Source organism: Coregonus clupeaformis, chromosome 19 (assembly GCF_020615455.1).
Source record: "Coregonus clupeaformis isolate EN_2021a chromosome 19, ASM2061545v1, whole genome shotgun sequence".
Classification (NCBI taxonomy): Eukaryota; Metazoa; Chordata; class Actinopteri; order Salmoniformes; family Salmonidae; genus Coregonus; species Coregonus clupeaformis.
In genome coordinates this window covers 19,812,092-19,826,401 of record NC_059210.1, presented here as the reverse complement: position 1 = coordinate 19,826,401, position 14,310 = coordinate 19,812,092, and positions in this window count along the sequence as shown.

The following is a 14,310-nucleotide window of genomic DNA, read 5'->3' as shown; positions in this document are numbered from 1 at the left end:
GACATTTTCCATGTTTACGTTGCACAATTTATTATCTGATTATGTAAATGTTTTATTAGCATAATGTCTCAATTACAAACAGTATGTTGCCCTTTTTTTTAAGCTCCATTCCTCTGGAGTCCCTACCATCACTGCAGCGAGTGCAACTTCAACCATGTCAATGAGTAAATGGTGAGTGACAAACAAACAAGGGGAACATCTCAATAGTCCAACTGGCTTTCTCTCCCTGTGTCTTCTTAATCTGCACTAATGAAAAATATCTGGACGATGTAAAACCTATCATCTCTCCCTTCTCTTTGAATCTTACTACCTGGAGTACGGACGGAGTACGCCGGGGCCCCCTCGATGTCCAGAGGGGGTGGAGGGACCTCCCGCACCTCAGACTCCTGGAGCGGACCAGCCACCACCGGCCTGAGGAGAGACACGTGAAACGAGGGGTTAAAACGGTAATCAGGAGGGAGTAGTAACCTATACGTGACCTCGTTTACTCTCCTCAGGACTTTGAACGGCCCCACAAACCGCAGGCTCAGCTTCCGGCAGGGCAGGCGGAGGGGCAGGCGGAGGGTCGATAGCCAGACCAGATCACCCGGTACAAAGACCGGGACCTCACTGTGGTGGCGGTCAGCATTGGCCTTCTGGCGACGCACGCCGTCTCCTCTGCGCACCGAAACCAGTCATCCACCGCAGGAGCTTCGGTCTGGCACTGATGCTATGGTGCCAGGACCGGCTGATAACCTAAAACACATTGAAATGGAGATAGGTTAGTGGAGGAGTGGCGGAGAGAGTTCTGGGCATATTCGGCCCATGGCAAGAACACCGACCACTCCCCCGGCCGGTCCTGGCAGTAGGACCGCAAGAACCTACCCACATCCTGATTCACCCGTTACACCTGCCCATTAGACTCGGGGTGAAACCCAGAGGTCAGGCTGACCGAGACCCCCAGACGTTCCATGAACGCCTTCCAGACCCCGGACGTAAACTGGGGACCCCGGTCAGACACTTTGTCCTCTGGCACCCTGTAGTGCCTGAAGACGTGAGTAAACAGGGCTTCCGCAGTTTGCAGGTTTGTGGGGAGACCGGCAGAGGAAGGAGGCGGCAGGCTTTAAAAAAGCGGTCCACAACGACCAGGATGGTGGTGTTATCCTGAAAGAGAGGAAGATCAGTGAGGAAGTCAATTGATAAGTGGGACCATGGCCGTTGTGGAACTGGTAAGGCATTTAAGGTGCCTAGGTGCCTTACTCTGGGCACACACCGAGCAGGAGGACACATACACCCTCACGTCCTTAGCCAAGGTAGGCCACCAGTACTTTCCGGTCAGGCAGCGCACTGTACGGCCGATACCTGGGTGACCAGAGGAGAGGGACGTATATGCCCAATAGATAACACGATCACGGACAAGAGACGGCACATACCGCAGCCCAGCTGGGCACTGAGGTGGAGATGGCTCTGTGCGTAACGCCCGCTCTATGTCCATGTCCACCGCCCACACTACCGGTGCCAAATTGCAGGAGGCCGGGAGTATGGGGGGTTGTCTATGGGCCTCTCCTCAGCTGTGACAGTGCGTCTGCCTTCATGTTCTTAGTGCCTGGTATGTATGACAGCGTGAAATCAAACCGGGTGAAGAACAAGGCCCACCTGGCCTGGCGAGGGTTCAGCCTCCTCGCTGCCCGGATGTACTCCAGATTACAGTGGTCAGTCCAGACGAGGAAAGGGTGTTTCGCCCCCTCGAGCCAGTGCCTCCACGTGGTCAGGGCTCTGACAACAGCCAACAGCTCCCGATCACCAACGTCGTAGTTCTGCTCTGCCGGGCTGAGCTTCTTAGAGAAGAAGGCACAATGGCGGAGCTTGGGTGGCGTGACAGCGCATATCCCTACCTCGGACACATCCACCTCCACTACGAACGGTAATGATGGATCGGGATGGGCCAGTACCGGGGCTGAGGTGAACAGAGCCCTCAGGTTACTGAAAGTCCTGTCAGCCTCAGCAGACCAGCGGAGACAGCCCACCCTTCAACAGAGCCAAAGCCCCGGATAAACCTCTGATAGTAATTGGCAAAGCCAATAAAGCGCTGCACCTCCTTTACCGTGGTTGGAGTCTGCCAATTACGCACAGCTGTAATGTGGTCTCCCTCCATCTCCAGACCTGAGGTGGTGATGTGGTATCCGAGGAAGGAGACGGACTGTTGGCAGAACAGACACTTTTTTGCCTTGGCATATAGGTCATGCTCCAACAGTCGGCCCAGCACTCTGCGAACCAGCGACACACCAGAATGTCGTCGATGTAGACCACCACACCGCGACCAAGCATGTCCCGAAACACCTCATTCACAAAGGACTGGAAGACTGATGGAGCACTCATCAACCCGTACGGCATCACTAGGTATTCATAATGCCCCGTGGTTGTGCTGAATGGTGTCTTCCACTCGTCCCCTTCCCGGACACGCACCAGGTTGTACGCTCTCCGGAGATCTAATTTTGTGAAGAAGCGCGCCCCATGCATTGATTCGATAACAGAGAAGATGAGGGGTAGAGGGTAACTATAGTGAATGGTAAGTGCTGGTAATCAATGCAAGGGCGCAGACCTCCGTCTTTCTTCTTCACAAAAAATAAACTTGAGGAGGCGGGCAAAGTGGAGGGACGTATGAACCCCTGGCTCAGGGACTCTGAGACGTATGTCTCCATAGCCTCCGTTTCAGCCTGCGACAGGGGATATACATGACTCCTGGGTGACACAGTGTCGAACCGGAGATTTATTGCGCAATTCCCCGCCCGATGGGGTGGTAATTAGGTTGCCTGCGTTTTGGAAAACGCGTGTGCCAAGTCGAGGTATTCAGGGGGAATGCGCACAGTGGAGGTGGTGTCTGGACTTTCCACCGTGGTTGTACCAACAGAAACAGCTAGACACCTCCCCTGACACTCTTGCGACCACCCCGTGAGAACCCTTTGCGGCCATGAAAAGGTGGGGTCGTGTAGTGCGAGCCAGGGAAGATCCAACACAACAGGGAAATCAGGGGACTCAATAATATAAAATATGATTTGCTCCCTATGGGTCTCCTGCATAATCATCGTGACTGGTGATGTAACCTCCCTAACAAAACCTGACCCTAATGGTCGACTGTCAAGTGCTTTGATGGGCAATGGAATGGGTAGGGAAACCAATGTAATACATAGACTATTAGCTAAAGACCTGTCCATAAAGTTTCCAGCTGCGCCTGAATCGACCAGCACCTTACACTGGGGAACTACCGTGTAATCAGGGAAGTTGAAGTGTATGGTGAAGTGCGTAGCAGAGGGCTCTGAACGAGTGTGGGTTTAGGCTACCTGGGGTGTCGCGAGAGTGCCCTGCCTGCCGCCTCCAGACCCAGAAGAACTCTGACGCCAGCGTGCAGCAGAATGTCCTCTCTTGCCACAAGAGTGACACTGGATCTGTCGTCCTCCATTCTCCCGGATCGTTGCAGCACCCAGCTCCATCGGAACGTCATCCGGGTTGAAGGGCGGTGAAACGGGCAGGCCCCTTCCAGGATGTCCTCTTGAAGCCAGCAGGTTGTCCAACCGGATGGCCATATCCACCAACTGGTTGAAAGTCAACGTGGTATCTTGGCAGGCTAGCTCACGTCTGATGTCCTCACGCAGGCTGCATCGGAAGTGGTCGATGAGGGCCCGCTTGTTCCACCCTGACCCAGCCGCTAGAGGTCTAAACTCCAGGGCAAAGTCTTGCACGGTCCTCGTCCCCTGCCTCAGATGGACCAGACGCTCGCCCGCCTCTCTACCTTCGGAGGGATGATCGAAGACTGCCCGGAAGAGGCAAGCGAACGCCCCCGTAGTTGTCCAACGCGTCATTGTATTTCTATGTATGTAATCCTGATATTAATGGCACTTTGTATTCTGCTCATTCCTAGAGAAACCACACAGTCACTCTTCCACACCCATAGTTATGGATCAATGGTACACCAGTAGCCTTCCTAGTGATCAACCCATAGCCCTGTACATACTCTGCCTGTTATATTCTGGTAGTCCACCAAGAAATCTACAAGTCAACCGTTCACTGTGCCTTGCTATCATTGCGTTCTGACTGACGCCCGGAGGCGAACACGCCCAAACCAAACCAGCAACCTAAGAATAATACAGTCCTTTAGCCCTTACAGGCGAGGAATCTCAGATATTCTCCTCCAATCCATTTTTTTAAAAAGGAGGCGAAGAGGACGTGAGGATTCAAAGAAAGACAAATTGAGAAAGAGCTTATCCCTGAATCCCAAATCAACCCCTAGCCCTTACACTCTTGTGTAGACCTGAGTGGATTGGATAGGTGTACGCTATATGGGGACAATTCAACCTGGCCTGGATCTACCTGTAACATGTGTGTTTTCTTTCTGCATCCTTCTATGCCTCTGTCTCTTTCCCTTTTACTCTGCTACTGTTATGCAGTATGAAAATGTATGCACTCACTAACTGTAAGTCGCTCTGGATAAGAGCGTCTGCTAAAATGACTAAAATGTAATTCAGGATCTAGGGGTTCTGTCATGCTCTGAGACGCCTACCGTATCCCTTGCCCAGACCTGGATCCACCTGATATCCTCCATGATCAACCACCCTCCAAGATCCCACTTTTCATTACATTATCTACAGCTACTGTTAATGCCATGTGGTTTAATCTAATCTACTAAGGGACCTGTGCTTGACATATCATCCTGGGCACAGTGAGATACACAGATGCACTACATACACTAGCACAGCAAACATTCCAAGATCAAAGCGAACAGCTGTGCCTGGACTTCACAGTCTCCCTCTTCAAGTCCACCTTCTGAGACTGGCTACGTGTCGAGGAAAAGTGACTGGCAGAACCACCTGTAGCACCCACTGAGATTTAAAAAAAATCTCCCTACCCTACTTCTGCCAAGACTGCTCCCCTCACATATGTACTTTACTTGTCATTCATACTTCTATTTTCTCAACTAAATTGTATTTTATTGTTTGTGTTGATATTAGCCTACAGTGCCTTGCAAAAGCATTCATCCCCCTTGGCGTTTTTCCTATTTTGTTGCATTGCAACATGTACTTTCAATGGATTTTTATTTGGATTTCATGTAGTGGACGTACACAAAATAGTCCAAATTGGTAAAGTGAAATGAAAAAAATAACTTATTTCAAAGAATTCTAAAAAATAAATAATGGAAAAGTGGTGCGTGCATATGTATTCACCCCCTTTGCTATGAAGCCCCTAATTAAGATCTGGTGCAACCAATTACCTCCAGAAGTCACATAATTAGTTAAATAAAGTTCACCTGTGTGCAATCTAAGTGTCACATGATCTCAGTATATATACACCTGTTCTGAAAGGCCCCAGGGTCTGCAACACCACTAAGCAAGGGGCACCACCAAGCAAGCGGCACCATGAAGATCAAGTAGCTCTCCAAATAGGTCAGGAACAAAGTTGTGGAGAAGTACAGATCAGTGTTGGGTTATAAAAAAATATCAGAAACTTTGAACATCCCACGGAGCACCATTAAATCCATTGTTAAAAAATTGAAAGAATATGGCACCACAACAAACCTGCCAAGAGAGGGCCGCCCACCAAAACTCACGGACCAGGCAATGAGGGCATTAATCAGAGAGGCAACAAAGAGACCAAAGATAACCCTGAAGGAGCTGCAAAGCTCCACAGCGGAGATTGGAGTATCTGTCCATAGAACCACTTTAAGCCGTACACTCCACAGAGCTGGGCTTTACAGAACAGTGGCCAGAAAAAAGCCATTGCTTAAAGAAAAACATAAGCAAACACGTTTGGTGTTCGCCAAAAGGCATGTGGGAGACTCCCCAAACATATGGAAGAAGGTACTCTGGTCAGATGAGACTAAAATTGAGCTTTTTGGCCATCAAGGAAAATGCTATGTATGGCGCAAACCCAACACCTCTCATCACCCCAAGAACACCATCCCCACAGTGAAGCATGGTGTTGGCAGCATCATGCTGTGGGGATGTTTTTCATCGGCAGGCACTGGGAAACTGGTCAGAATTGAAGGAATGATGGATGCCGCTAAATACAGAAATTCTTGAGGGAAACCTGTTTCAGTCTTCCGGAGATTTGAGACTGGGACAGAGGTTCACCTTCCAGTAGGACAATGACCCTAAGCATACTGCTAAAGTAACAGTGGTTTAAGGGGAAACATTTAAATGTCTGGGAATGGCCTAGTCAGAGCCCAGACCTCAATCCAATTGAAAATATGTGGTATGACTTAAAGATTGCTGTACACCAGTGGAACCCATCCAACTTGAAGGAGTTGGAGCAGTTTTGCCTTGAAGAATGGGCAAACATCCCAGTGGCTGGATGTGCCAAGCTTATAGAGACATACCCCAAGAGACTTGCAGCTGTAATTGCTGCAAAAGATGGCTCTACAAAGTATTGACTTTGGGGGGTGAATAGTTATGCACGCTCAAGTTTTCTGTTTTTTTGTCTTATTTCTTGTTTGTTACACAATAAAAAATATTTTGCATCTTCAAAGTGGTAGGCATGTTGTGTAAATCAAATGATACAAACCCCCAAAATATAACTGCCAATAACTGCCATGTGGGTACATTAAATAAAATCAACTAGTTCATGTAACACCTGTTCCACAAAAAACGAATTTCTCATATTTTAATCTTAAATATTGTCAGGTTGGTTTTTTCCACAGGGCGTTAATTTAATTAATTAATTAATTAATTGTTGTGAATCCCTTTTGGTATTTGTGACTTTAACATTATCCAACTGTCTGTGTCCTGCATTATATTCAACCACAAGTGTACTATTGTATTAATGAGCTATGCCTATGCCTATGCCACGTGGTGGAGGAAGGGAGGTAGGGAAAAATAATCATAATTGGACTAATAGCATACTTTAGCAAGACAAGACAAGGGAAGCTCAAAATAAAAATATACCAGCCAGAGGAGCCAGTGTATGACTTGAACTGATTTGCACATATTAAGTGTTAATAGCTTCATGGGAGCTCACTTTGCGATCTGAAAGATACGTTAATGTGCAGTTGACATGTTTTCTTCGCTATTTCGAAAACTAAGAACCGTTTAAGACATGACTTTTAATGTTGTTGAAATGTTAAGGTACCTTTCATGTTGTTGAAATGTTAAGGTACCCAAAAGTAATTCAAAGTAATGTTTTCATCTTAATCAGCAAAATTGTCGTGGAAATAAGCTTTGTTTACATAGCAGGGATGAAAAGAATGTCATTTTGTCTTTAATGATCTCCAAAACTCGATGCATTAGCTCATCAAACCGTTAATATACAGTGCATTCAGAAAGTATTCAGAAACCTTCCCCTTTTCCACATTTTGTTACGTTACAGCCTTATTCTAAAATGGATGAAATATTTTTTCCCCCTCATCAATCTAAACACAATACCCCATAATGACAATGTCATGAACCCTGCGTCCTGAGTCGGTTCCTGCCTGTGTTGCTATTTTTCTGCTCTGTATCTCCTGGTTCCTGAAGGTTCTTGAACGCTCCCTGCCTGGTTGCCGGGCGACGTTGCTAGGCGGGAGATCTCCCGATTACCCGCACCTGCATCTCATCAGCGATCTGCACACCTGGTCCTGATCATCACCCTTCTTAAGCTCTGACCTGACATCTATTCCCTGCCGGATCGTTAGCCATGAACAGTATGTTTGTCAGCGTATCAGCAGTTGAGTTACTAGCGTTAGTTTTGTTGTTTTGCACCTTGTTGGCTTGCCGTGTACTGACCTCCGTTTGTTTCTATCTACAGTCAATCGCCCGGAACCTTCACCCAACCCCTGCCTGGTTGTCGGCGGCTGCCGAGCCATTATTGGATCTGCCACTGCACCTCCACCAACTCATCTCCGCCGCCCGCTCTGTCCCCTGGATTATTCTGCATCGTTTTTGTTGAATCTGTTAATAAATACTCACCTTCGTTCTACTCACCTTGTCCTGGTCTGCTTCTGGGTTCTGGCTTAGAAAACTGTGACAGACAAAGCAAAACAGCTTTGTATGAATTTATGCTAATGTGTATATATATATATATATATATATAAATATATATACACTACCGGTCAAAAGTTTTAGAACACCTACTCATTCAAGGGTTTTTCTTTATTTTTACTATTTTCTAAATTGTAGAGTAATAGTGAAAACATCAAAACTATGAAATAACACATATGGAATCATGTAGTAACCAAAAAAGTGTTAAACAAATCAAAATATATTTTATATTTGAGATTCTTCAAATATCCACCCATTGCCTTGATGACAACTTTGCACACTCTTGGCATTCTCTCAACCAGCTTCACCTGGAATGCTTTCCAACAGTCTTGAAGGAGTTCCCACATATGTGAGCACTTGTTGGCTGCTTTTCCTACACTCTGCGGTCCGACTCATCCCAAACCATCTCAATTGGGTTGAGGTTGGGGGATTGTGGAGGCCAGGTCATCTGATGCAGCACTCCATCACTCTCCTTCTTGGTAAAATAGCCCTTACACAGACAATGATAGTCCCACTAAGGCCAAACCAGATGGGATGGCGTATCACTGCAGAATGCTGTGGTAGCTATGCTGGTTAAGTGTGCCTTGAATTCGAAATAAATCACAGACAGTGTCACCAGCAAAGCACCCCCACACCATAACACCTCCTCCTCCATGATTTACGGTGGGAAATACACATGCGGAGATCATCTGTTCACCCACACCGCGTCTCACAAAGACACGGCGGTGGAACCAAAAATCTCAAATTTGGACTCCAGACAAAAGGACAAATTTCCACCGGTCTAAAGTCCATTGCTCGTGTTTCTTGGCCCAAGCAAGTCTCTTCTTCTTATTGGTGTCTTTTAGTAGTGGTTTCTTTGCAGCAATTCAACCATGAAGGCCTGATTCACACAGTCTCCTCTGAACAGTTGATGTTGACATGTGTCTGTTACTTGAACTCTATGAAGCATTTATTTGGTCTGCAATTTCTCAGGCTGGTAACTCTAATTAACTTATCCTCTGCAGCAGAGGTAACTCTGGGTCTTCCATTCCTGTGACGGTCCTCATGAGAGCCAGTTTCATCATAGCACTTGATGGTTTTTGCGACTGCATTTGAAGAAACTTTCAAAGTTCTTCAAATGTTCCATATTGACTGACCTTCATGTCTTAAAGTAATGATGGGCTGTCGTTTCTCTTTGCTTATTTGAGCTGTTCTTGCCATAATATGGACTTGGTCTTTTACCAAATAGGGCTATCTTCTGTATACCCCCCTACATTGTCACAACACAACTGATTGGCTCAAACGCATTAAGAAGGAAATAAATTCCACAAATTAACTTTTAAGAAGGCACACCTGTTAATTGAAATGAATTCCAGGTGACTACCTCATGAAGCTGGTTGAGAGAATGCCAAGATTGTGCAAAGCTGTCATCAAGGCAAAGGGTGGCTATTTGAAGAATCTCAAATATAAAATATATTTTGATTTGTTTAACACTTTTTTGGTTACTACATGATTCCATATGTGTTATTTCATAGTTTTGATGTCTTCACTATTATTCTACAATGTAAAAAAAATTTAAAATAAAGAAAAGCCCTTGAATGAGTAGGTTTGTCCAATCTTTTGACTGAATGTGTAAGTATTCAGACCCTTTGCTATGAGACTCGAAATTGACCTCTTGTGTGTCTTGTTTCCATTGATCATCCTTGAAATGATTCTACAACTTGATTGGAGTCCACCTGTGGTAAATTCAATTGATTGGACATGATTTGGAAAGGCACACACCTGTCTATATAAGGTCCCACAGTTGACAGTGCATGTCAGAGCAAAAACCAAGCCATGAGGTCAAAGGAATTGTCCGTAGACCTCCGAGACAGGATGGTGTCGAGTCACAGATCTGGGGAAGGGTACCAAAAAATTTCTGCAGCATTGAAGGTCCCTAAGAACACAGTGGTCTCCATCATTCTTAAATGGAAGAAGTTTGGAACCACCAAGATTCTTGCTAGAGCTGGCCGCCCTGCCAAATTGAGCAATCGGGGGAGAAGGGCCTTGGTCAGGGAGGTGACCAAGAACCCAATGGTCACTCTGACAGAGCTCCAGAGTTCCTCTGTGGAGATGGGAGAACATTCCTGTATGAGAAACATCTCTGCAGCACTCCACCAATCAGCCCTTCATGGTAGAGTGGCCAGACTGAAGCCACTCCTCAGTAAAAGGCACATGACAGCCCACTTGGAGTTTGCCAAAATGCACCTAAAAGACTCTCAGACCATGAGAAACAAGATTATCTTGCCTGATGAAACCAAGATTGAACTATTTGTCCTGAATGCCAAGCGTCACGTCTGTAGGAAACCTGGCACCATCCCTACGGTGAAGCATGGTAGTGGCAGCATCATGCTGTGGGGATGTTTTTCAGCGGCAGGGACTGGGAGACTAGTCAGGACTGAGGGAAAGATGAACGGAGCAAGTACAAAGATATTCCAGAGCGCTCAGGACCTCAGACTGGGGCAAAGGTTCACCTTCCAACAGGACAACGACCCTAAGCACACAGCCAAGACAACGCAGGGGTGGCTTCGGGAAAAGTCTCTGAATGTCCTTGAGTGGCCTAGCCAGAGCCTGGACTTGAACCCGATCGAACATCTCTGGAGAGACCTGAAAATAGCTGTGTAGCGACACTCCCCATTCAACCTGATAGAGCTTGAGAGGATCTGCAGAGAATAATTAACATTTTTTTTACATTTTAGTCATTTAGCAGAGCGACTTACAGTTAGTGTGTGCATACATTTTGCATACTGGCCCCCCTTGGGAATCGAACCCACAGCCCTGGCGTTGCAAGTGCCATGCTCTACCAACTGAGCTACTCCCCAGATACAGGAGTGCCAAGCTTGTAGCGTCATACCCAAGAAGACTCAAGGCTGTAATCGCTGCCAAAGGTGCTTCAACAAAGCACTGAGTAAATGGTCTGAAAACATGTTTTTGCTTCGTCATTATGGGGTATTTTGTGTAGATTGATGAGGGGAAAAAACAATTTAATCCATTTTAGAATAAGGCTGTAATGTAACAAAATGTGGAAAAAGTGAAGGGGTCTGAATACTTTCCAAATGCACTGTAGCAACGGTCGCTAATAGCTTATTGAATCCCACTGTGACGCAGGGGAGGACACTTTTTGGCAGGGGGACACTATTTGGCATGACAGGCCCTAGTGGGCAGCGCTTCTTGTGCCGCGGACCACTAAGGGTCTGGAGGACCCGCTCTGGGCCCAGCTGGAGAGCAGGGTCAATCATAGGCCAAAACACAGTAGAATTTTAGTAGAGTCACTTTACTATACAGAAAAAGAGGCTCTTACTATTGACCAATAGAGAGAAATGGACATGACAAAGAAATGGACACGAAATCAAATATAGGACAAAAAAGAAACATTGTGTGGATTTTAATGTACGTTTATAAAGGTGTTTGGATGTGCCATGGATATGTAGTTCATTTGCAATGCCCTTCAAAGACAGTTCTTCACAATGCTCAAATATGGCTGCCTGAGCAAGGCCTCTTAAATGTATGATCCCAACCACCTGGTAAATTTGCATGAAATAATTTATTAATGTTGACTTAAACAGTCATACATTTATGTATTCTCTGAAAACCATCATGCATTTATATGCTTCCTCTGAAACATTTATACATTTACATATTAATTATTCATATTCACAATGACTCAGAAGGGTCATTGTGTGAATTACATTCACAACCACGAGTCACAAAGTGTTACATAGGACGTACAACTGTGAAACCTTATTGCTTTTTGTGTATCTACACATTAATAAATCAAACTTTCACAAAAAGGCCTACACACAAGCCTTCACAGTAAAGCCAGCACAGTTAAAGGGATACTTTGGGATTTTGGCAATTAAGCAATTTATCTACAGTACTTCCCCAGAGTCATCCAGTATGAAGGAAGATAGAGTGAGTTTTGCGAGCCAATGCTAACTAGAATTAGTGCAATGACTGGAAGTCTATGATATCTACTAGCATGCTAGCAGTTACCATATACTTCCAGTCATTGTGCTAGTTAGAAATTGCGGAAAGTTAGCAACTTCCTTAAAACATGCACGCAGAGACATAAAAATGGTATCTACGAGTTCATCGGACTCTGAGGAAGTAGATAAAGGGCCACTTTCCCACGGGGGGCCAGTTTGAAAAAATTATGCACTCACTAACTGTAAGTCACTCTGGATAAGAGCGTCTGCTAAATGACTAAAATGTAAAATGTAAATTGCCAACATTCTGAGGTATCCCTTTAATCCTTCATGGAAAGACCTGCACAGTCCCACCTGTATAGCCAATTATCATACACAGACAGACCTGCAACAGTCAGCATGTGGAGTCTCTCACTGCGTGGCACACCTGCAAAAGTATACCCCCGGCACAGACACACCTACACAGTCGCGCTATTCATCCAAGTTGGCACAGCCTTCACAATGGCTGTCAGGGTTTGTAAACAGTGCTGTAAAGTGGCATATCTCTCAGTCAAGGACCCTGCTCCCCCCTCTCTCTCTCTCTCTCTCTCACTATCACTCTTGCTTTCAGCACTTTTTCATAAGGAGGAGAGAGAGAGGGGCAGCCTTGCAGAAAGTGCACCTCTACTGCTCTCATTTTCACAAACCACTGTAAAGTAATATGTTGCCGAACAAATGTCTATTGTTCGTCCACCCACCCCCTGCACTCACATCCTCCACTAACAACCCCCCACCCTCCTATCCACACTACAACCTTCTCTCTCTCTCTACCTCACCCCCACCCCCCCTCTGGCGTTTTGGCAAAAACAACTCTGGGAGGCTGAATGAAAGCAAGTTGGGTCAGGTCTCCGCTCTCTGTTTTTGGCTCTCTCCTCACTGCCCCAGATCTCTCATTCTCGCTGAGAGAGGAAAAGAGAGAGAATGGTTGAGCAGCATTACCAAGTTTGCACAAGGCTGGTGAGACTTCCATGCATTGAAGTGCGAGTTGAAGTACCTGCGGAGGTGCATACTGAATAAGGAGGTGCATGCTGAATATGTGATATCGGGCATCAAAAAAGCTGCATTGCATTTTCATCAGTCCTTGTCCTCCTCTCCCTCTCTCTTTGTCTTTTCTCTCTATACATATGAGCTGTATTAGAAACATGTGTGCTGCTGCTTCAGCCTTGAGACGTTGCCAGCTTCTGATTTTTCAATTATTCATGTACCTGCCATGGAAAAAGAGGAGCGTGCCAGAAATGCCTGTAGTGTTTTATGTAATGTAGCTTTTTCACTTTTATGATTTTCAAGGTGGATTTCTCAGTCCTTGGTCTCTTGAATCGGTTGTAGTGTGTGAGTGTGTGTGTGCATACACTTACGTTCGTGTAAATGTAAGTATGTGTGTCATATGTTGCCGGTGGTATTGTTCACAACCATGTATGTATGTGTACCTGCTTGCAATGCAAACAGACACAAGATAATGTAAATGGGTGTCGAGGGACAGTTTCACCGCTTCTGTCATTGCATCCTAGAGGTTGTTTTAATCAGGCCTATTGATCCCATCTCCACCTCACTGCTCTCTGACCCTTCATCCTACCCATCTGCTCTGGGCATTCTCTGATCTGGTTAACGAGATGAGGACACGTGGCACTCAGTCCCTACGGACATTCCCATATGACCTGCTCATTAGGTTTGACACACCTTTTTAGCAAGGCCACCACTCATACATTTGCATATTTACAGATTACAACCTTACAATTGAACAGTATAGATATACAGTATCACAGCTTCGGTGATATGGTTAATTATTTATTCCGATTAAGGGGGTCACCTATAAAAAAAAGGCTGATTATTGTTTCTGAGGCTGATTATTCTTCTAATCTCTACATTGAGGAGCCTCTGGTGGATGATTGTGTCTGTGTGTGTGAGTGTATGTGTTTGCAAGTGTGCTGCAAAAATGCATTGCCAAACTAAGAGTTCAGACTCACTGGGGAAACTAACTCAAATGCTTTGTGAGCCCATGCGGGGTGTTTGAAAAGGAGCTCCACCAAGAAAGCTGGCTTTGTGCTGGACCATATTTACATGCAGATTTCAGCTGGTTAATTCCAGACTCCTGTGGCTCTTACTACTGTGCTCTGATTGTGTTTGTGACGGTCAATGGCATTGATCTGATAATAGTCAACCTTTACTGCACCTGAGGGCCTGGTGTTTTATGGCCATAGTTTAACCCTTTATTGTCTTGTAACACAGTGTGAACAGATGTGTTTACATGTCCTTTATTACGTGTAATTAACGACCTGTGAACGTTAAATGAGCATTGTCAGCATGGGGCCCCGTGGCGTGTCTGAGTTACCTGCTCCCTAAAG